This window comes from Mustela erminea, chromosome 10 (genome assembly GCF_009829155.1).
Source record: "Mustela erminea isolate mMusErm1 chromosome 10, mMusErm1.Pri, whole genome shotgun sequence".
NCBI lineage: Eukaryota > Metazoa > Chordata > Mammalia > Carnivora > Mustelidae > Mustela > Mustela erminea.
This window is the reverse complement of record NC_045623.1, coordinates 77,756,861-77,779,080: the sequence shown is the minus strand read 5'-3', so window position 1 is coordinate 77,779,080 and position 22,220 is coordinate 77,756,861. Positions and strand designations below refer to the sequence as shown.

The following is a 22,220-nucleotide window of genomic DNA, read 5'->3' as shown; positions in this document are numbered from 1 at the left end:
ACAGAAATGAGAACCACCAGTATTTGCCGAAGGGATGCCTTTCAAATTGTGTTCCACGAGCTGTTTCAGAAGTTCTTCAAATGTCACTCGAGAATTTTATTCCAGAACTAGAGCATGACTCCTCCTACCTAAAACTGTCATGATAAATGGACCGGCACAGTCAGACGTGTTCTATAGCTCATCACAGGAACACACCAAGTACAAACAGGGGTGGCCGGCTGAACTTGGTTTGTGCAGAACTCAGACAAAAGCCTGGGTAGGTCTTGAACTTCGGTGTTAAAACGTGTCTTCAACTAAAGACTGGAGCTCTTTTCTGGGCATCTTTATGTTGCTGTTTCTTAAATTCGGGACTAAACACGCTTACATAAAACCACACAAACAAGTACACTCTAAAACTTTCCATGATATGAGATTACGGTATGTGGATGATCACAGAAACGTCATCACTGATTGTGGGCTTCCTGTCTGAGTGTTGTAATAAGGAAGGATTCAAGCAGTTTGCTTGATATGGTCAGTGATGCAAACCAGAATTCCCTCTTGCTCCTTCCCCAATGTCCATATGGCATGGAACTGACGATCATCTCGAGCTTAAGCTAAGCTGTTAGAAGTCTGGAACCCTTCATATCACCATATAGATAGGATCGAGAATTTTCTTTATGCTGCGCAACCAAGCCAAACAAAACAAAAGTAAAAAAGCAATGTTAGATGTTACAGTTGGAAAGGGATTGAATGATTATCTAGAATAGAGGCCAGAAAAATTCTATAGAGGACCAAATAGTAAATATCTTTGACTTTGTGGGAGAGGAAGTCTGTCGCAATTACTTAGCTCTGCTATTAGAGCAAAAGAGCAGCCATAAACAATGTGGAAATAAATGGCATGACTGTGTCCCAATACAATTTTATTTACAAAACTCAGGCAACAGCTAGGATTAAGGCCACGGGCAGGAGTTTGCCAATTCCTGCTCCAGACCCCGAGCTGTCAGTGCATTTACTGACCGTTTTCATTATAAATAGATGCCAAAATTTTGAATTTAAATGATATATGTACATTAATAAACAACTACCTGCATCTGTTTTATTATTGGCATTCTGTGGAGGATTTGACTTTGAACAATGGCTTCTAAGACCCTAGGAGTTGGCAAACTACTAGCAGAGAGCTTAGCTGCTGAGAACATGCTTTACTGCCTGTCTTCAGATCAGGTTCATGTTGACCGATTCAGAAATCAGGTGTAGTCTGGAGAGAGCCCCTGGCCAGCTCCCTCCACATCTCCCTGCCCTCGGATAATCTCAAGCATAGCCATTCCCAAGCTCACATGTGTGAATGGGCCTCCCCTGCACAGGGGGGGTCCGCAATGCCCCCGGAGGACCGGCCCAGGCCTGAGCCCTCCACCAGCCTCAGACGGCAGCTGTTCCAACCCCCTCTGTGGTGGCTGGGGGAGGCTAGGCCAGCCATGGGGCCATGAGGACCTGAACGCTCTGGAAGCCCCCAGTCAGCACCCCCATTAATCCCAGAGGCTTTTATTCCACAGGGAGAGCACAGGAAGGGGCGGGGCCCAGATTTCTTGCTGGAAATGACAGCTTATTTCCCTCTAGACCAGTTGCATCTTCTAGCCATTCTTCTACACAGCTGGCACAGCCCACATGGACAAAAAAAGAATTTAACAGTGAAGTAGGGGAGGGCAAATACCAGGTTTGGGGAGGATCACCCCCCACACCCTCCCCTTCCCCTGTACTACCCTAGATGGTCTTCCCATATCTCTTTTTGCATCCTCAGAGGTTTCGGCCTCCAGCCAGGTTCAACTGTCTCCTGCACACCTAGCTAAATAAACCCAGTGCCCTGAGACCCCTGGTGGAGGAGACCCACAACGGCTGTGACATATGCAGAAGGAAACAACTGCTAACCTGAGGCATGAGACGTCCCAAGGAAGGGGACCCATTCCTTATGGTGTTACTGGTTCCTATTGAAATGTAGCTATCCTGGAGAAGGGTCATTCTTGAAGCTGTTACTGCTTCTCTTCAGGAAGTGTCTTGGTGGAGAAGACAGTGCTGAGTCTTCTGCAGCCTGAGGCTCTGATCCTTCTCTAGGTGTGACTATCTTTAAACTACTGAACCTCTCCGTGCTCAGTTTCCTTATCTCTACGAAAAGGGTGGCAGAACCAAGACTCACTTGGGTCTGAGCGGTACTCGGGCTCATCTATAAAATGCTGGACCTCATGTACAGTGCTGGTGGCTGTTCTTTGCTCTGACTCTTGAGGACCAGATGGCAGAGCTTGGCGGATCTGTCACAGAGCAGCCGCCACAAGGGCAGAGAGGTGGCCGACCCGCCTGCCTGAGTCAAAAGGGCTGCCTCCCATCTGGGCAGCCCTTGCTATGTGTCCAGCTGCATTCTATGGCCTCCCCTCTATCTGCACCACAACGTGGTGGGTAACGGACATCACTTTCTCATTTTACGAGCAAGAAAGTTGAGGCTAGATGACCAAGCAACTTGCCTTCTAAATAGTAAATCCTCACAAAACCAGTAAGTGCCAGAGTTGGGATTTGAACTCAGGAAGATCCAGAGCCTCCACTAACAGGTACCATATTAAACCTCTCCTCTCAGAGGGAGGTACAGATGCTCCATCCTTCTTCCTCAGAGACCAGGGGGGTGATTCCTCCATCTCCACTGAAAAGCCCTGGTCGCAGCCCAGGTCTAGGGGACCCACATGGTGCATCTGAACTGTGGGCAGAGCCCTGGGCCCACCGGTTGGTTGAGTTACAGTGATGCTATCTTTGAGGGCTGCCTGAGGCTCTGTCCTCTCTGCAAGCGAGAGAGCACTTGGAGGAAGGAGATGATGCAGTGTTCACTGCACCTAGCCTGCTAAGTCCCCCTGGCTTTTATTCCACAGGGAATAAAAGACCCAAATACAGGGTGAGCATCACCAGAGTTCCAAGAAAGAGGCCCCAGAGCCCCTAAACATTGGCTGTATCTGAATCCACATACAGATTTTGTAGCCCTAATCCCAAGAGTCTGATTCAGAGAAGATGGGTAGGCCAGGGAGTCTACCTTTTTTTTTTCCAGGCACCCCCTTCAACCTACTTAAGTGATTCCAATATACTCCAAAGCCAGACAAAACATCCAAAGACATAGTCCCAGCCCAAAGACCTCGAACCCTACACACCTAACCTGAACCACCACCTGAACCTAACTTGGGACCACAACACAGAGCTGAAGAGCTAACCACATAGTCACAAGGGCCCCTCCCCAGGCGAATTCAGTCAGCATCTCTGAAGGTGGGGCCCCACTACTGGAATTTTTTAAAACTTTCTGGAACATTCTAACATGTAGCCAGGGCTGAGAACCCGACATTGTTCCAATTCCTCACCACAGGGAGGGGCCTGAAGAGATGCAGCACAGGTTCAACACCCACTGTGCTCTTCTGAGGAGGGAGGGAGTGGCCGGGGGCTCCTCATGCCAGAGCCATCATAGGGTGGAGAGGGGAGCAGAGAAGACAGTGGAGCTCTGGTGTGGAGGCTCATATGTGGGGAGGCTGTGGTACCTTTAAAAGAGGTGTTGCCAGGGACAGAAGGGAAACTGAGGAACTAGGAATACAACTGAGGAGACGAGGTGAAGGCAGGGAAAGAGTGCTGGCCCTCAAGATCTCTGCTCCTCACCACGGAAGTCCTAAGCACTTCTGATTTCCACAGAGACACAAGGAAGGCAACAGTAATAAATAATAATAATAATAATAATAACTCTAATAATAATAATTTGAAAGAGGAATACACTCAAAAGAGGAAGAATATTAGCAAGCTCATGCAAGAAAGACGAAAATGGTGTCCCCAGCAAGCAAACTTAATGACAGCCCGTTTCTTACCTGTGCTGAAGGCACCACTTTCGATGACCAAAACTAAAACACTGTTCTCTTTGGAAACCAGCGTTCATGTCCACTTCCGCTGCGTGGCCTTCCTCTCACGCTCTGCTCTGCCCTCTGGAAGGGAGAGTTGGCCTGGCCAGTACCTCTTGAGGCTCCGCCATGAAATAGTTAGAGGCTGCCAGGTTGTGCCTCAAATCCTGCAGGGGATGGTCGAAAAGTATGGTCAAAGAGTTTGCTTGGTCAACTTCTTCAGATATTGAACAATTTCTGGCTGGTTCCAGGAGGCCCAGGCCCCCACAGTGCTTCCCATGCTTCTTGTCTTGGGCTAGATCCCCATGTCCCCTGGCGAGACAAGTGTGAGAGGCAGCCCTGGCACCCTCTTGTAGCTCGCACATACCACCTAACTTCTGAGAGCCCCTATTTCTCCACAGAAAAGAAGGCAGAATTCCAAGACGGCCGCCAGGGTCTCCCAGTGCACACAGGCTGTGTAATCCCCAGGACGGCGAATATGGTGCCCTTCACTCTCGTGATCAGGTTATGTTATAGGGCAAGGTTGATCTCAAAATAGATTGTTCCATGGGCTTGACCTAACCAAGAAAGCCCTTTAAAAGCAGAATTTTCTCTGGTTAGTGGCCCAAGAGAAAGTCATGGAGATTAGAATCAGGAGGATTTGACTTGCAAGTTTGCTGCGTTGGAGACAGAGGGGTCATGTGGAAGAGATTGGGGTCCACCTTTAGGGGTGAGAGCAGCACCCCGCTGACAACCAGCAAGAAAATAGGACCCGAGTCCTACAACCCGTGGATTGTACCTGGACTCCCACAACAAGTGAATAAGCTGGAAAAGCAGAACCTTCCCCAGAGCCTCAGGATGAGAGCTCAGCCCACAGGCACTTTGATTTCATCCCTTAACAAAGAATCCAGCCTCTCTGCACCAGGCTTCCCATCTAGAGAATTGTGAGCTAAGAAACAAGTGCCACTCGGTTTGAGACACTTTGTTACACAGTGAGGGAACACAACTACCACTGGCACAAGTGATTAATATTCAGGACTGGTCCTGAATATTAAATCCAACAGGTAGACCCAAGAGCACACTGGACTCCCCAAATCACTAAACAGAACAGAGCATTTAAGGCCAAAGGAGATCTGGCTCTGGGCAGGGCCTCAACCATGATTACTGGTGGGGTGCCTGGGTGGCTCAGCCATTAAGCGTCTGCCTTTGGCTCAGGTCATGATCCAGGAGCAGGGAGCCCCACGGAAACCTGCTTCTCCCTCTCCCACTCTCCCTGCCTGTGTTCCCTCTCTCACTATGTCTCTCTTTGTCAAATAAATAAAATCTTAAAAACAAACAAGCAAACATGATTACCGGTTAGGGGATGAATGATGGAGCACTAGTTCTTACTAATCAGCTTGCTAAGAATGGCAGGTACCTCCCGGGTCTCTCATAATCTGGCATTGCTTGTCCCACAACATGCCCAGCGATCTCGGTCTGGAGTAACCTGTACACGGGCCTGGGGCACTGCCCCCTTTCTTTTCTGGGACACCGTGCATTTTACTGGCACAGCCTTGGAAGTATTAGTGTTCCGGCAACTATATCCCACTGTGGGTTCCTCCAGGGCATGCAGGTAGCCAAAGCCACCAGGCTGTCCCCTTGTCACCGCACCTGCTGCTCTAGAATCCATCCAGCCCTGCTCCCCATCCCAGGGCAGCATCACACCGCAACACAAGGACCTCTGTCTATCATCTCCCAATTCTGTCTTCCACAGCGTCCCAACTTTTCACGACTCTTTGGTGTTCATCAGCCTCTGATCTCACCCCGCCCTCTCTGATCTCCATTATTAATACAAACATTGTGTGCCATCCCTCCCAGTGTGGAAACACTGATTTCTTAGACTATGCTATCCTCTGAACCCAGTCCACGATTCCCCACCTTTGGGCCTTGACTCAATGCTACTGACCTCCCCCTCACAACCATGCCAAATCCTGCCTGTCTTTCCTCAAAAGACTCCGCCAGCCCCTTGAAAACCAGATGTAAGTCCTGCCTCCCCAGAATACCCAGAGTGCATTTGTGGCGCCTCAAGATAAACAGCAGGGCCTGATGTGCACACAGACTCTGAGAGTCCTGCAGGCCTTGTGACCGCACACACCTCGGCGTGTCAGTGCAACCCCCTCCCCACCCTTAGAGAGCAGGACAGGGTCTCACACACAGTCGGTGTAGAGCAATTCTCTTTAGAACCTGCCTGGATGACTCATTCACTGAACAGAGACACATGCAGCACCTATTTGGGGTCAAGTTCAATGGTAAGCACAGAGCATGAAAGAGTTAAGATTCAGCTCCTGCTTTCAAGGGAATGACAATTGTGTGGGGAGGGACCAGGAATGAAGGAACACACAGAGTTACCTGTGCAAATCTTAACTGCATCTTGAAGCCATAAAGAAAAGAATGGTCAATTCTGACAGTGTCCGAATGCATGAGAAAGAGAGAGCATTTCAAACAGTAAGAAGGGTAGGCAGACAGGAGACCCCAAACTGGCCGAATGTTCAACAAGTTGCATGGTGTCCTTATGGTTGGCAATGAGGGGCAGTGAGAGCTCAGGAAGCAAGGGCTGGTGGGTGGGGAGAACTTGATGCATGGAATAGTCTGGATTTGATCTCACAGTGGAGTGAGGTCACTGCTTCCTTGTAATCAGTGAGGTAATGTGGTTGGGACCAGAGGTGTGGCTGGTAGGGCAGGAGCAGATCGGGTGCAGGAAGCAAGCCACTGCTCTCCCCCTGCCTGGCCCCCAACCAGTGGGGTCAGCACCACTGGAGTACCATTCCTGGCCTCCAGCAGCAGCAGGTAAGAAAGCCGGGCGGACACACCTGCCTCCCGGTCACCAGGAAACATTACACACACCTGAGCCTCTCCAGGCAAACGGAGCCCATATGTTTACCTCTTCTCCCCTCAACACCAGTGAAATAAAAAGAGAAGTGTTCAAGAAAGAACAGCTCTAGGGAAGCACCAGCTGGCCAGCAAGTCTGAGAAAAAGCAGATAAGGAGAAATGACAGAAAATCAAATCAAAGCTAAGCCAGCTTCACCCACCAGGGGCAAGCAAAGGCCCACCTGCCAAATCCCCAGGGAATCCTGCTCAGCGGCAGTGGGAGCTGGGGCAGGCCGGCTGGCTGGAATTACTGAAATCCAAGGATGATGAGTGAATCTTCTGGGTTTCCAAAGAGACCAAAGTAGGAAGGAGAGGAGGACAGAAACCACCTACCCCACACCTTACTGTCTTCATTAGCAGCACTCTGCTTCCAGGAGACTCGAGCCCTGACAGATGGCTTGATTGCTCAGGACAGAAACTTCCGGAAGGATCCATCAGCTCGTCAGTCAACAGTTTGTAACCTAAGATTCTTTGAGTCCCTTGCCTTGCCTCAAAATTCCCCCTCACTGTTTCCCTCAGTCCTAGTCTGTTGGATTGTATTCCTAGCATGATCCTGAGGAAGCCCCACATTGACATATCCATTTTAAAGGAGGCTATCAATCCTCAGCAAATCCCGACCTTGCCTGCCTTCTCTGGAGATGCCAAAGCTCCAAGGAGGTGATGTTTTACCCCTTACCCAGACGAGCAGCTCTGTCCCGAAATTTTGAGAATCAAACTGACATGGGACTTGACATCCCCTTCATTAACTGCCAGAAGGCAACAAAGACTCCAGAGCTCTGAGGAAAAAGGGTTAAAAGATCCGTTACTCTGCCCCTTCTTAAAGCCAAAGAGAGAAGTACTAAAAATAGTATGCCACCCACTTATCTTCTCTTAAAACAGTTACTCAAGGAATTACTACAATAAAACAAAAACTGTATCAGAATAAGTGATTCGGGGGAGGGCAAGACAGGATACACAGGGAACAGTGATGAGCAATAAATGAGAAAAAGGTACAGTCAGATCTAAGCCAATGTTGATAATAATGGTCTCATCTCTTTGGGAATTAGATACCATTTAATTCTTGACATTAATCCAGAAGCAAGGGTTTTCTTAATTTAAGGGTAACCATTTCTAGAAAACATAATAAGATACAGACCTTTTAACCACTGTGTGTGATGGGGAGGGGGAAACAAAAAAATTCAATTAATTAATTCAATTAAACATTGGGAAAGGGACAGCTAGATAGGAAAGGAAAAAGTATTTTAACCAAAAGACATAAAATAAGCCCAAACATATCAATAAATATAAGAGTGTGACTAAATTAAATTACTCTATTTTAAGATAAGAGATTAGATTGAGTGGGGGAAAAAAATCCAGCCATATGCGGTTTGGAAGTGATACACTTAAAACAAATGGACAAAGGTTGAACTCAAGAAATGGCAAGGAGACATAACAAGCAAAATAGTAATGAAAACAATGTAGAAAAGTTAGTATTAATAGCCAATAAAATGCCAAAATGTTAAATAGAATAAAATAAGGGCATTTTAGATTGCTAATGGGTCTGTTTTTCGAAAAAGACACAAAAATCATGAACCTTACCTTCACCCTGAATCATGGAACTGTAAAATATATGAGGTAACATAGTTTTAGGACCACAAGGAGGGGACACACAGAACAACATAGCTCTTGAATGCAGTACTCTAAGTCTGATGGTACAAGTAACTGCCAAAGAAAAGTAAGGAGGATTTGAAGACACAGTTCTTATGCTTAACTTCATCTAGATGCAAGAAGCAGAGAAAACATCTTTTTCTTGAATGTCCTTGTAGCAGACTGTAAGAAAATCTCAAATTCCAACATGTATACCGCAGTCTCCATTCCCAATGCAACAGAACTAGAAATTAACAAGCAGCAAAAAATGAAAAAGTACACGGTGCACACAACAATTTATAAATGCTTTTCTAAACAAGTAGTGTCAAAGAGGTACAAAGCTAGGATGGTAAGATATTTATCAGTGTGTGACATTGAGAACCCTGCTTTCAAAAAATCTGGGGAATGTAGCCCAATTGCATTTGGAGGGAGATTCAGACCTTAAATGCTTTCATGATAAAAGAAGAAAGACGTTAACCAAACCAACTAAGCATCTAACCCAAGAGGCTGAGAAAAGGGGAGAATAAACGAAATCGTCTATCAGAAAGAGAATGAAAAAACACAGCAACCACCTCAAAAGACTGCAGGCGGGTTCGCTGAGACGAGCAATGGGGACAAATCTCTGGTTAATCTGAGTGGCAGCCAAGAGCCAAATCGTAAACAGCTGTTAAGAAGGACGACGTAAACATGTATGTGCACAATTTTAAAAATTGAGAGAAATTAATACATCACTTGATGTCAATGAATTTGAAAACAGATCATTTTCTAGAAGATTATAAACTGTAGAAGTGAAGAAGAGGGAGAAAACCTGATCCAGCAATGATGTTAGAAGAGACAGAAGAGGCTGTCGAAGATGGAATGATAGTGGAGGAAGAATGGATTCTTTAAATAAGAGAGCTGTGACAACCAGCTGTCTATCCCTTCAACGAGCATTTATTAAGTGCCTACTGTGTTTCAGGCACTGTTCTGGGTGCTGGAGCTTCACCAGTGAATAAAAGAGAAAACAACATTCTTGCCTTTCTGGATTTGTGATTCTAGCAAGAGAGGATGAGCCATTAACCTACAACAGGTAAAATACATGGTTTGCAACAACAAAATGGGATACAGAGTGAAGGAAGCTGGAGAAATCTATTTTAAAAAGGGTCTGTGCACCATACGTCCATAAATTAATTTGCATTAAAGAAACGAACAAACCTCAGAAGCAAATCTACCAAATACCGGAACTATTACAATATTGGTGTAACTTAGTGTTAGAAAATAACTTTCCAACCTGAACTGAGCCTCAGTATTCTTTTTTTTTTTTTTAAAGATTTTATTTATTTATTTGGCAGAGAGATAGAGGTCACAAGTGGGCAGAGAGGTAGGCAGAGGGAGAAGGGGAAGCAGGCTCCCTGCTGAGCAGAGAGCCTCATGTGGGGCTTGATCCCAGGACCCTGAGATCATGACCTGAGTGGAAGGCAGAGGCTTAAGCCACTGAGCCACCCAGGTGCACCAAGCCTCAGTATTCTTAAAGGAAGAGAGAAGTTGAGTGCAACTGCACAAGAATATTAAGCACTACATATAAAAAAAGGCCTCAACGGGACGCCTGGGTGGCTCAGTTGGTTGGGCAGCTGCCTTCGGCTCAGGTCATGATCCCGGCGTCCTGGGATCGAGTCCCACATCGGGCTCCTTGCTCGGCGGGGAGCCTGCTTCTCCCTCTGCCTCTGCCTGCCATTCTGTCTGCCTGTGCTTGCTCTCTCTCTCTCTCTGACAAATAAATAAATAAAATCTTTAAAAAAAAAAAAAAGGCCTCAGCAACAGTTACAAGACAAATGGCAGGCTACAAATAAATTATTTGCAACATATATAAAAAAGGGTCAATATCCATGATCTATGATAAGTACCCATAAAACAATAGTAGAAGCTAATAAAAAAAATACTAAAGCACTGGGCATGAAGGCTGCTTAAGATTCTCTCTCTCCCTCTCCTTCTGCCCCTACCCCTCCCCTACCTTCATTAGACATGAAAATGTCTAATAAAGATATGCAAAGATGCTTGGCCTCACTAATAATTAAAGGGATATAAGTTAAAGTCAATATCAACTCTCCCCCATTTGACTGGCAAAGAGGAAATTGACTGCCACCATTAGTGCTGCAGAGAAGGGGCCAAAATTTATGTCAACCCAGCAGCTTCCCAAGTGCACACACAAATACACATCATCTTACACATACATAGACACAGATACATGCACACATGTGATCACTGCAGTAACAGTTCTAACACTGAACATGGACACAATCCTAACATCCATCAGCAGGGAAGCAGTTTGATAAGTAAGTGATGACAAATCCACCCAATGGAATAGTAGTAATAGGACAATAACTTTTCTTAATTAAAAATAATTATGCACTCCTCCCAATAATAGAGATTCTTTGTGGCTTCATGTATGCGTTGACCATGGGGTTCAGCGCTTCTCCCTGGCGATCTCCCTCCCTCCCCCCACAGCCTGCAGGATGGAAGGCAGGACTGGGACCCCATTTTACACACGAGGCTTAGTCAAGGCTAAGAGACCTGACAAGTGGTGAACTTCAGGGTGTCTGACCCAGGAACCCCCATTCTTAGCTACTACGCACACTTCCTGTCAATGGAATGGTGTGAGAAACCAGGAAAGGCAGCCTCACAGACCCACACCTGTCCACGTAGCTGTGGCTCTGTGGACATAGAGGATCAACTCCAAGCTGTCAGCTCCTCTGACAGGTGGGACTGTGAAGGAATGGGGTTTGGAGCATGCATGTTCTTCTTTATACATTTCTAAACTGTTCTTTTTCTTTTCTTTCTTTCTTTCTTTTTTTTTTTTTTTTTACAATCAGCACATTTATCACTTTTATAAATTAAGGACTATAATTTTAAAATGATATTAAAATGTCTTCTTTTTAGAGCACAGCTGAACAGGGAAGCCCTATTAGGGCAAGAGGGACCCATCTGCAAGGTGGTGCCCACCCAGGGCAGGAAGGACTCTTCAGCCACTGCTCTACAGGCCCCACCCAAAACCTCAGGGAGGTGGGGGGAAGGGCTGTCCTCTCCACTCCCCATCCTCCCTGTGGAACTGAAGCAGCGCGGCACGGCCTCTACTGGCAGGTGGAAGGCGCCCCACATCCGGTGTGGGCACTGGGGTTGGCATCCCCGTAGGGGAAGTTTAGCGGGGAAGGAGTTACAGAAAACCCCCCGGATACCTGCAGGGGCCAGCCTCATCCCAGGGCTGGTGAGGCAGCCAGGGGGGCTGGGGCTCCAGCCCTGGACCTCACACCCTGGTCCCGGGAAAGCCCTGGCTGCCCTCCTGACATACAGCCTATCCCTCCATTATGAACGGGACATCTGTAGATGGGGCTGGCATGTGGTCCAGCTGAGTTTGATCTGCTTGGGGCAGGGAATTGAGGACAAGTCTCTCCATTTGTATTTTCATTTCTGCTATGGTCTGTGGGTCGATAAGAAAACATGCACATCTAAGACAGAATCACACGGAATAATCTTGGTGGGTCATGCTGGGCTCCTGGGCAATTGGGAGTGGACACGGGGAGAAATGCCGGCATGCCTCATTGACCCAAGGTCACACAGCATGGATAGTACAGAGCGTTGGCCCAGACACCATCAGGACTTGGGTCCAGACCCTGGTTCTACCCATTAATATCTGTGTGACCTCAGCTGAATTACTCAACTTCTCTGAGCCTCACTTTCTTCATGAGTAAAAAGTGATAAACATCCCCTTTGTCTGGGTTTGTGGTGTAGATCAGATGAGACGATGCTGTGTGAGATGTGGCACAGACTCAGCATGCTTGAGACACTTGACAAATGCCTGTGCCCTTCTCCAGTTAGAAAACATCCACACTACCCTTCTTCTGTCCATCTCTCTGCCTATAGATCCTGTTTCGGGACTGGCCCTGCGAAGTTTCCTGCCCTTTTCCCTGTGGCCAAGCTTGGGGTTCTCACTTTCCTGGGGTGCTCACCTTTGCCTCAAATGCCTGCCCTTCTTCCTGAGAATGCTGCCAATACACTGGCAAGTTCAGAGGTCGCTTCTGGATCCTTCCTGGCTCCTGGCTACATTCTCCAGACCAGAGGCTTCTCCCTCCCGTGGAGCAGTGAGGTGTCCCAGACATGGAAAGTGAGCAGGGAGAAAAGCGGTGGAGCTCAGAGCCTTTGATAGGGACAAGATGTGCTTTGAGAATATCCAGAATGTTTTCCAAAAAAAGGAGGGATTTTTAAAATAGAGGATGGCAATACGTTCCCATTTGTACTGACGACAGAAAAAGAGGAATGCCAAGTACAGGATAATGGATTCTGTTTCGTGATCAGGAGGAATATCCAGGCCCATAAACTCAATTGGCACTAGGCAGAAATACTCAGTTTTCAGGCACCGCAGGGAAGGGAGACACTGAGGCACATGGAGGGCACCCAGCCCAGGAGTCCCAGAGGCTAGACAGTGGCAGTAAGAGGAGGTAGAGATGAAGTCCCGGGGCAGCACGGGAGGCTGAGGTTCTGAGCTGCCAGGGCCCAAAGCGGGGTAGAGGAGTGTTTCCTGGCATACCGGGCCACGCCTCGTGGGGGCCCTCTCACACCGGAAGTGTCCTCTCACTGGTACAGTAGAAAGCTCACTGGACTGGCCCACACGTGGGGTCCTGCTGCATCCAGCTGAGTGACCTTCCACAAGGTCGCTGTCCCTGGGCTAGACCACAAGGAGCCAAGGTGAAGATACCCGGCCCCTGCCTCGGGTGTCATGGATCTAGTATGGAAATGGGCCAGAAAGTCGGGGCTTAGACCCTTTCTCCCAAGGAACCCCAAGCTTGAGCTGCTTCCTCCCCCAAAAGGCTCCTAACACCTTCCCCAGTTTGCAGAGAAAGAAGGGAGGGGTAGGGAAGGAAATCAACATTTGCAAAGAGCCTACCATATGCTCAAACTGTCCCTGTATCGTCTCTCTGCGGCACTGATGCTACGGAGAGGCTCCCCACCCCCCACCACGTGACAGCCACGGGAGCGGAGGTCCAGAAACCAGAGAGATATGGGTGGGCAGCCTTGCGGAGCAGGTCAGCCCCAGGCTAAGGTCGCAGATAAAACTGGGCACCTCTAGTCTCTGCCGCCGTGTAGCCTTGGATGCCACTTAGTACTTTGGTCTTAGTTTCCCCATCTCTAAAATGGGCCATGTAAGAATTTCATACAGAGTCAACTTTCCAAAGCATGACCTTCTTGCTGTTCCTCTTTTGGTTACTTCCGATCATCTCACTTTACTGACACTCACAAGGATTTTGTCTTCTAAAAGAAGAAGATTCCAGATCCCATAACAAGAGGACAAAGAAGAGCAGATGGAGATCCCGGGAGACCTCAACTGCTGGCCCACCTTCGGGAGGGAGGTTAGTAATGAAGGGTCACTGGGAAGAAGCAAGCCAGATGTGTGTATCTGGAGGGACAGTTGACTTGTGTCCCCACCGTGACTGCCTCCTTAGCGAATGGGGGAAGCCCAGTCACCCAGGACCCGCCAGGGACCCAGCCAAGCTTCTGGTTCCAACCTGCCCCCACACCTGCCCAGTGCTGCCCCTCCTCCACTCCCTAGTTCAAGGGCTCAGTCAGGCAGAAGGCGCTGTGCCAAAGGAAATTGTTTGCTACAGAGCCCTCTGGGTCTGCTCTGCTCTTCTTCCTTTTTTTGGACTCTGTGGCTGTTTGAGTGGGTACCTTTTTCCATAGAGAGTTTCCACTCCATCCGTTATTTATACTGTCCCCAGCTAGACATAGGCTGTTAGAGCCGGTGAACCAGATCAGGCCTGTGGGGCCCTTCTCAGTTTATCGGGGATGTGGAGGGCCTGGGTCAGCCGCTATTCCGGGGAGACTGGTGGGTGGGAGGAACGGCCTCAACCCCCTACAGGGCTCCTGTAGGCCGTTCCTCCCACCCATTTCCACAGTGGGATTTAAGAGCACCACCTCGTGGGTTTGAATCCTTCCTCCTCCGCTTCCCAGCTGTGTGACCAGGGTCAGGTTATTTACCTAATATTTCTGGGCCTCCGTGAGCTAGTCTGTAAATTGGGAGTAAAACTGGCACCTACCGGACTTGATGCTGGGGAGACTCCATCAGTTAACGCACATAAAATGCTTAGAATGGTGCTCGGCCTGAAGCCTCAGTAAATGTCAGTAAATGTGGATGAAGTTCTTTTTTCTGTCAATCTCGCTAAGATCCAGTGCCTGTCCCCTCCTCTGGGCCAATACATAGCAGGGTCTGAACTGTCCTCCTGAGCTCGCCCTCTCTGTAAGGCCAGCTACACTACCCTGATACCCAGCTCTCTCCTTGCCCTTTCCTGTCCCCAAGCCTTCAGCGGTTCCTCCTGGAGAGTACGGTCTACACGTGGGATTGCCTTCACAAATACGCCAGGAGACCCCCTGACTTCAACGTCCCCATACAAAACCCCTGCTCCTAGCCAAATGCCTGCCCAGAGGGTTCATGTTCCCTTCCATGCAAATCTCCATCTGGAACTCTTTTCTCCATTCCACTGCGGCCTAATCCAACCACACCTGTCCGTGTGAGCCCAGCGCACATGCCGCCTCCTCCATGAAGCCCTCCATGACCTACCCTCCCTGGCCAGAGATGACCTCTTATTTACAGCATTTGGTCTCTTTATTGTGGCATTTACCTCCTCTCCCCTGGGTGTCTAATAAAACATATACAAATTCTTGTCAGCATCACAGAAAAACCACACGAGCTTTGAGGACAGGACTGGGATGTGTCTGATTCATCTCTGTATCACTCACAAAGCCTTGAACATAATTGGTGACAATAAATGAGTGAATAAACACTGAGTTCTCTCAATTTACTACCCCTGGGTAACAGGGGAAAATATCTGTAGGTGGGGTGGATGAGTCAACATCCCGACAGCATCCACACACTCTTCCTGGTTCCTCCTGAGGGAACCAGCAGATGGGGGTGCCAGCCAGGGACTGGGGACCGCAAGGGGCTCACAGCCCCCCGCCCCCCAACAACCTGGTCTCTACTGCTGAGGCCTGGGCGAGCAGCCCAAAGCCCAGGGTCAGATTCTGAATCTCAGCACATGGGTCCTGAAAGTCACCCAGGCATCCTAAGAAGTCCAGGAGCCATTGCCGACCTCTCCTTCTCCCTCTACGTCCTGTATGCTGCCAGGTTCTTAGGGAATTGGCTCAAGTATGTGCAGCCTTCTAGCTCCCCACCGACCCCAGTCACTGGGTCCTCTTTCTTCACGGGACAGAGTGGCATCTCCTCATCACGGATGAGGCTCACGGCCCAGTGCTCCGTGACCACTTCTGATGCCCACCGACTGCTGTCAGAAATCTGGATTCCACCGGAAGGACCCTCTTCCCCCCAGGGCCACCATGACCGTCCAGCCACCACCCCCTTCTCCTGACACTTTCCCTTACCTTCTTGCCTTTCAACTACCTGATAATACCTGAGCACATCGTCTTCTTGCCGTGCTTCAAACCCTTGTGGATACTGTCCTCGTCCTCAGGAGAGGACTCCCTCCCCTTATCTGCCAGGCCAACTCCCACCCAACTTTGGAAAGTTCAGCTCTGGCAAAACTTCCTTCTGCCCCAGACCCGCCACTGTCCAGGGGCTGGCTAAGACTCCTCTCTCTCCTGCTCCTGACCTTCCATCCAGACCTTTGTTGTGACCCCAACCATGCCACCGTGTGCTCCTTGTCCTTCCCGCTGGTCTGTCTTCCCCAACAGCCAGTGCCTCAAGGGCAGGGACAACGTGGACAAGCCTGTCCCCCAGAGCTCGGCTCAGTGCTTGGCGTATGCAGTAAGCACCTCTGACGTCACTATGTCTGGAAGCTCACTTTCCAGGACAAGCAACAGCTGATTTTTGCCAAACTGGCAGGTCCACAGTCCGCCTAAACCAAATGGTTCTCCCAGGGAACCGGCTGTCTCCCTCTGCACCATGGCCTCAGGCCCCAGAAGAGCCTGCTGCTAGCCCTTGTGTCCCTCAGGGACTCTATGGCCCCGTCTGCCCAACCAAAGACCAGACAAGCCCATCTCTAAAGAAGCCCTTCTGTTCTAAATCCCTGCTGAGGAGCTGATATTCTTTACCAGCCGCAATAATTCTTCCCCATTAAAGAAAAACAAACAGAGAGAACCAGGCCTCTTTCTCTGCTCCTCTAAAAAGCCCAGATGGATCTCCAAGTATGCAAAGAAGCGAGGTGTCCTACTGATCCCTGAAGGAGTGCTCTCATTTGGTGGCAACTACGATGACCTTATGAGCCAAGGATTTCAAACCCCCTGGCGGTATCTGTTCTTTTTTTTTTTTTTTCTCCTCCAATTTTCATAATTGGGTGAGACTGGTCTTTCTCGCTTTTCATTTTACATAAAGTGAGGCTGAGGGAGGGGAGCAGCTCATGGAGGGCCGGGGCCCTCTAGCCAGGGTGTAGGAGAGGTGGAACCAGCCCCCAGGTCATCACCCCACACCCGCCTGGGGCCTCACCCAACAGACAGGACGCTTCGACAGAACAACAGCACACGCCTGTCTCTGTGCTGTTCTGTGAGCTTTCTTCACGCAAACAGAAACACCCAGAGAGGTGAGGGCACAAAGCCCCACAGTGAGCTGGTGGGAGGGAGACGCCTAGTTCCTAGAATATAGGCTCCTTCCAGGCCCAACATTCCAGACAATAGGCAATGCTGTGAGCCGGACTTTGTCCAGGCAGAGAAGCCTCAATTCCAGAGCCTTCTGCCATCACAGGCATCTAATCCAGGACAATAGAAACTCTGCACCCCCAAGACAGGGCAATGCCCTGTTCCTCCTGTTGGTCTCCCGTGCCCTTCTGGCTGGGTGGGGGGGGGGTCCTCCTCTAGGACCCCCAGTGAACACTGACTGCATGTGAGAAAGAGAAGTTAAGGAGCTAGGGCTGTAATTCTGGGACCTTCCTCTGGCCTAGCTCCCCTGCTTGTTACTCATGGTCTTGTGCTATACCTTTGAGGATATATAGGTCTTGTCTTCCAAATTCTACTATAAACTCTTAAACAGAGGCTCATTCTGCATGGACTTACTCAGCACACAACGTGGACAACTGTACACAGCCCATGACTTCTGACCATCCCCGGCATCACAGTCATCACCCCAGTAATTAAGGAGCTAATGCACAATTACTCACTCTCTCCTTCAAGAGTATAAGTTCTCAGGGAAGAGCCAGGCTGTTTGTCTTATTCCCAAGCTGTAGCCCAGCCCCTAGCAGAGTATTTACACAGACAAGACGCTCAAGAAATACACGTTGGAGTAATAAACTCACTCAGACTCTCATTCATGCATTGAATTGGAGGAAGAGGGGACTTGCCAGAGCTGAAGGTGACAGACAGGGTGTTCTGGTTCCAGCTCTGCCACGAGCTCCCCCTGGGCCCTTGAGCAAAGCATTTCCACACTCGAGTCCTCTTCCCTCATCTAGAAAATGGAGTGTGGGGTTAGACCTTCCGTGTCACATTCCTGGGACACTGAGGTATACCGCCTCGGACTCGGGGTCCCGGGCACCTCACTGGCCTCACCCATGTTCTGTGTTTTCTCTTGGTTTTGCCCAGGTCCAGGTATATGAAAGGGGCCCAGGAAAGAAAGGGGAGAAGGGATCGAGGCAGGGGGTGGCATAAGTCCCAGCTGGGAGAGCTGTTGTCACTCTTGGGCCACATGTTGGGGAGAGGAAGGTAACACTGACAGTGAGCCATCCCATGACCACAGCGTGCCCAAGGCCTCTCACATCAGCTTGCTCACCTCCAGCCTGGGCACCAGGAAGGAGGGAAGTGATCTGCCCGAGGTCAGAGTGAACAGCCAGGACTGACCCTGGATGTCCTGCGGGCAAGTCTAGACCCTTGAACACATTTGGTGGCAACTTCTATGTCTTTATGAGCCAAGGATTTCCAACCCCCAGGCGATATCTGTTGTGGGTTTTTTGGTTTTTTTTTTTTTTTTTTCATAATTGGGTGAGATTGGTCTTTCTCACTTTTCATTTTATATAAAGTGAGGCTGAGGGAGGGGAGCAGCTCATGGAGGGCCGGGGCCCTCTAGCCAGGGTGTGGGAGAGGTGGAACCGGCCCCCAGGCCATCACCCCACAGCTGCACAGCCCATGTGGCTCCTAGGAGCCTGGGCACAAATGGTTTCCACCAGCAGAATCCGCTTAGCCTTCTAGGTTCTGGGGGAGGGGCAGCAGCATACCGGTGGCTAAAACGGAGACAACACAAGTCACCAGAGCGACAGGTCCCCCGGGGGTGGCACCAGGTGTTATGAGAAGTTACTTAAAGGAGACGGGACAAGGGACCTTGAGGAATCCGAGGGCTGATGGGGTGCCTGGGGTGGTGTTCAGGCTGAGGAGACAGCATCTGCTGTGTGCCTGCAGGAGACCCTGCGCTGGGGGGTCTACAGAGCGGCACAGTCCCTGAGGGGAAGCCACTTTCCCACCTAGACAACAGGCTGGCCAGCACGCCCCTGTGATCAGACCCTGGGAAAACAGAAGAACCCACCTGTGACTCTCCCCTCTGAGGAACTCCCACCATGGCAGACCAGCCTCTGTGGCTCACTACCTGCTGTCTTGGTAACAAATTACCATCAAACTCAGTGGCTTCAAAGCAACACACACTTACTACCTCAGCGTTCTGGAGGTCAGAAATCCATGAGTTCCCCTGGGCTCACAGGGCCCCATTCCTTCTGGAGGATCTGGGGAGAATCCTTTTTTTGTTGTCTTTCCCGGCCTCTGGAAGCTGCCTGAATTCCTTGGTTCATGGCCCCTTCCATCTTCAAGGCCAGCAAAGGCGGGCGGAGCCTTCCTCACATCTGACCTGGCTTCTCCTGCTTCTTCTCCCATATTTAAAGGGCCTTGAGATAGCAGCAGGCTCCAGCGGATCATCCAGGATAATCTCCCTATTGTAAAGTCCGCTGCTTAGCGGCCACAATTCTATCTGCTGCCTTAATTCTGCTTTGTCATGTAAAGTCACTTAGTGACAGGTTCTGGGAATCAGGACTTGGACACGTTTTGGAGGCCGTTATTCAGCCTATCACGCTGCACGGAACACAGCTCCCCCAAACACAGAGTCAGGAGACAGGCAGCGCAGGCAGAGGGAGGGAGGGAGGGAGAGAGGAGGCGAGGCTGGCGGTCTGGGGGCGAGCGGGGCAGCAGACACACACTCACGTCCCACCGGCAACCGCCATGGCAGCTCCCCGGGTGCCTGCTCGGCGCACGTTGCCCTGAGAAAACTCGTCATGTCTCCACACTGAACCAGGCACGTGCAGTTTCCACAGAGACTGCCGGAGCAGGAGCTGAGCCAGAAATAACCTCGCTGAGGTGGAGACCGTCTCTTCCTTGGTGCTCCACGGGCTCTCACACCCTCACGCTCCCCTGTTGACAGGCCCTGCAGGCACGAGGGGACCTTCCAGGGATTGGTGACCGCTGGGGGTGGGGGAGGGCGGGTGTGGACTCCCCCTACCCCCCACCCAGGGATCTGACTGCAGGGCTGGGCTGGTACCCTTGCCTCCTCAGCCCTGTGGAAAGCTGTCCCCCCTTTTTCCTGACCTCACCACCCCTGAGCTGCAGCGCCCTCCAGCACCCCAGCCTTTCCTTCTCTGACCTCTTGCCACCAAACACTGGGATCCCCGGGACACGCCCTCGGTCTTGTCACACGTGCTGCTCTGCCCTTGCCCCTCCTCTGGCTTCCAGGATGTGCTCGGCCCTGCCCAGAAGGGGGCCCCAAACAGAGAAGTATGAGCCCGGGGGTCCCCTGCCCTGCCTTGACTGGGGGCGAGCCCTCCCAGCCTTCTGCTCGTGTGCCCTGGTTGTCCCCTGTGGGAAACTGGGCCCAATCCTTGCCTCCTCCCAGAGCTCCCCTCAGCTCCCTGGGAGGTTTCCTCTAAGAATAAGATCTCATCCCCTGTAGGGGCTAAAAGATGTGCTAAGAGTATAGAGACCAACAAATATTTGGGCCTTACTGTCCACGCTACTCCGATGACAGGGTATCCTTAAGACCCTGGGAAATATGGCCACGACTTAAATTTCTCATGTTTTCTCTCTCAAAGGCAAACAAGAGTTAACACAACTTCTACATGCTAGGCCCTGTGCTGAGTGTTTCGCATGCCCTTAAGTTCATTTACGCCTCACCTGGACTCAGCTACAATCATCCGCATTTTACAGAGAAGCTGAGACTCAGAGAAAGCAAACAACTTCTTCAAGGTTGCACAGCGAGACAGTGGTAGAGCCCAGACTGGACCGCTATGACCCATGTGCCAGACTCCAAAGCTGAGACTATAGCCACTATATGTCATTTTGGGGGGAGGCAGTGGAGGCTGGGGGTGGAGGCCCATAGGTGACCCATGTTAAATGCTAAATGGGATGCTTCCAGATTGCCTCCTAGAAAGCCCAGAGCTGTGCAAATGTCTTCAGTTTTGTCTCTTTGTATATACTGTGGTTCCATGCAAGATGTTATTTGGGCTAAAAAGAAGTGAGGAGAGGGGGAGAGGTGTCACTATTTTAAAAGTCTGGACATCACCAACTCCATCCTTGCACCGAGGACAAGCCCAACACTCAGGAACAGACGTGACTTGCTGAAGGGCACGGCCTTTGCCGCCGAAGCCAGGGAGCTTTGCTCGTTTCTCCTGCTCCTTGAAGGAACATTTGCTTATTCTCCATTCAGCCCTCTGCACGGCTTGGCACAGAATTTTAGAATCAGATGTGGTGTGGGTCCTGGCTCCTGCTTTTACAGCCACTGCATGCCTGGCGGCTTGGCAGGGAAAACAGCCGAGTCCCCATTTCCTCGCCTGGAAAGTAGGGCCTGTGCGGGGGACGAGAGCAGGCACAGACAGGCTGCGAGTCGGTCCTGAGCGGTGCATCGTGACCATGGGTCCTGAGCCACTGTGATGGGGAGAGGGAAGAGAGCCCTACGCTTAGAATCCAAAGCCTCTAGCAGCATCCCAGCTTTGCTACTCACCACCACGTGCCTTGAGCCACCCACTGGACTCCTTTGAGCCTTACTCTTGGAGATAAAAATGTCTCTGTCAGGGACGGTATGAATCTGAAATGAAGTAATGCAGGGAAATGCTGGAGGCATGAGTGGCCTCTGGGTGACAGAATCCCAGCCTCCGCCCTTACCCTGTCTGATTCAGTTGGCGAGGGGCAGGGCCCAGGGATCGTGCCACGCCGTGATTCTGTTGCAGGTAGGCAACAGACCACACTGAGAAATCATTCTAGAAAGCACTCAATGTGTGTTTGTTCAACAGAATAGACGAATCCTTGAACATCTGTTGAGCTGCACATGGCTGCTGGAAGACATGGGCCGGAGGAAATAAGCAATTTTCTCCAAATACATTTCCTGTGAAGTCCAAATGATGGGAATTGGGTTGGGGCTTCTAGGACGGGGAGGATGATGCAAGAACTCCCTTCCCCGAGGAGAGGAACATGAGCTCTTCCTGTCGGACGGGGAGACACCTGGTGGGAGGGTCAGTGCCCAGTGGCGTGGGGTCCAACCCAGGGACGGATATCCCAGGGAGACCCCTGGGGACCAGTTCCAAACCCTGTTCTCTTCAGCATCTTCATGCAGACAGGAAAGAAAGAACTGAAAATATGCTCATTAAATCTGCATCTGGCACCCAATTTGGCAGGGTTGCCAAAATTCTGTAAGACTAGAATTAAATTAGCAAATTGGAAGTAAAGTGATTTTAAGCAGACATGATGGAATTCATTAGGGCCAGGTGGAAGCCAGTGGGGGAAGGGACCCAGGAAAGCCCACATGCCCTGGGGGTGGGAAAGCCCAGCCCTGAACAGAAACAGAAGAGAACCAAGCCAGTGAGCGGACCTGACCCAAATGATAGGA

At 50.2% G+C, this 22,220-nt stretch overlaps 1 protein-coding gene across 9 annotated transcripts in view; it reads right to left on the bottom strand.

Moving 5' to 3' along the window:
- Positions 1 to 22,220, bottom strand: part of HIVEP3 (HIVEP zinc finger 3) — a 454,163-nt gene that overhangs the window by 86,407 nt on the left and 345,536 nt on the right. For 7 of the 9 annotated variants that reach the window (XM_032361509.1, XM_032361518.1, XM_032361513.1 and 4 more), the window contains one exon: positions 3,855 to 4,051. The exons of the other annotated variants lie outside the window; for them this stretch is intronic. The gene's annotated coding sequence lies outside the window, so the exon portion shown is untranslated. The remainder of the gene's footprint in view (positions 1 to 3,854; positions 4,052 to 22,220) is intronic. 9 annotated transcript variants of the gene reach the window in all.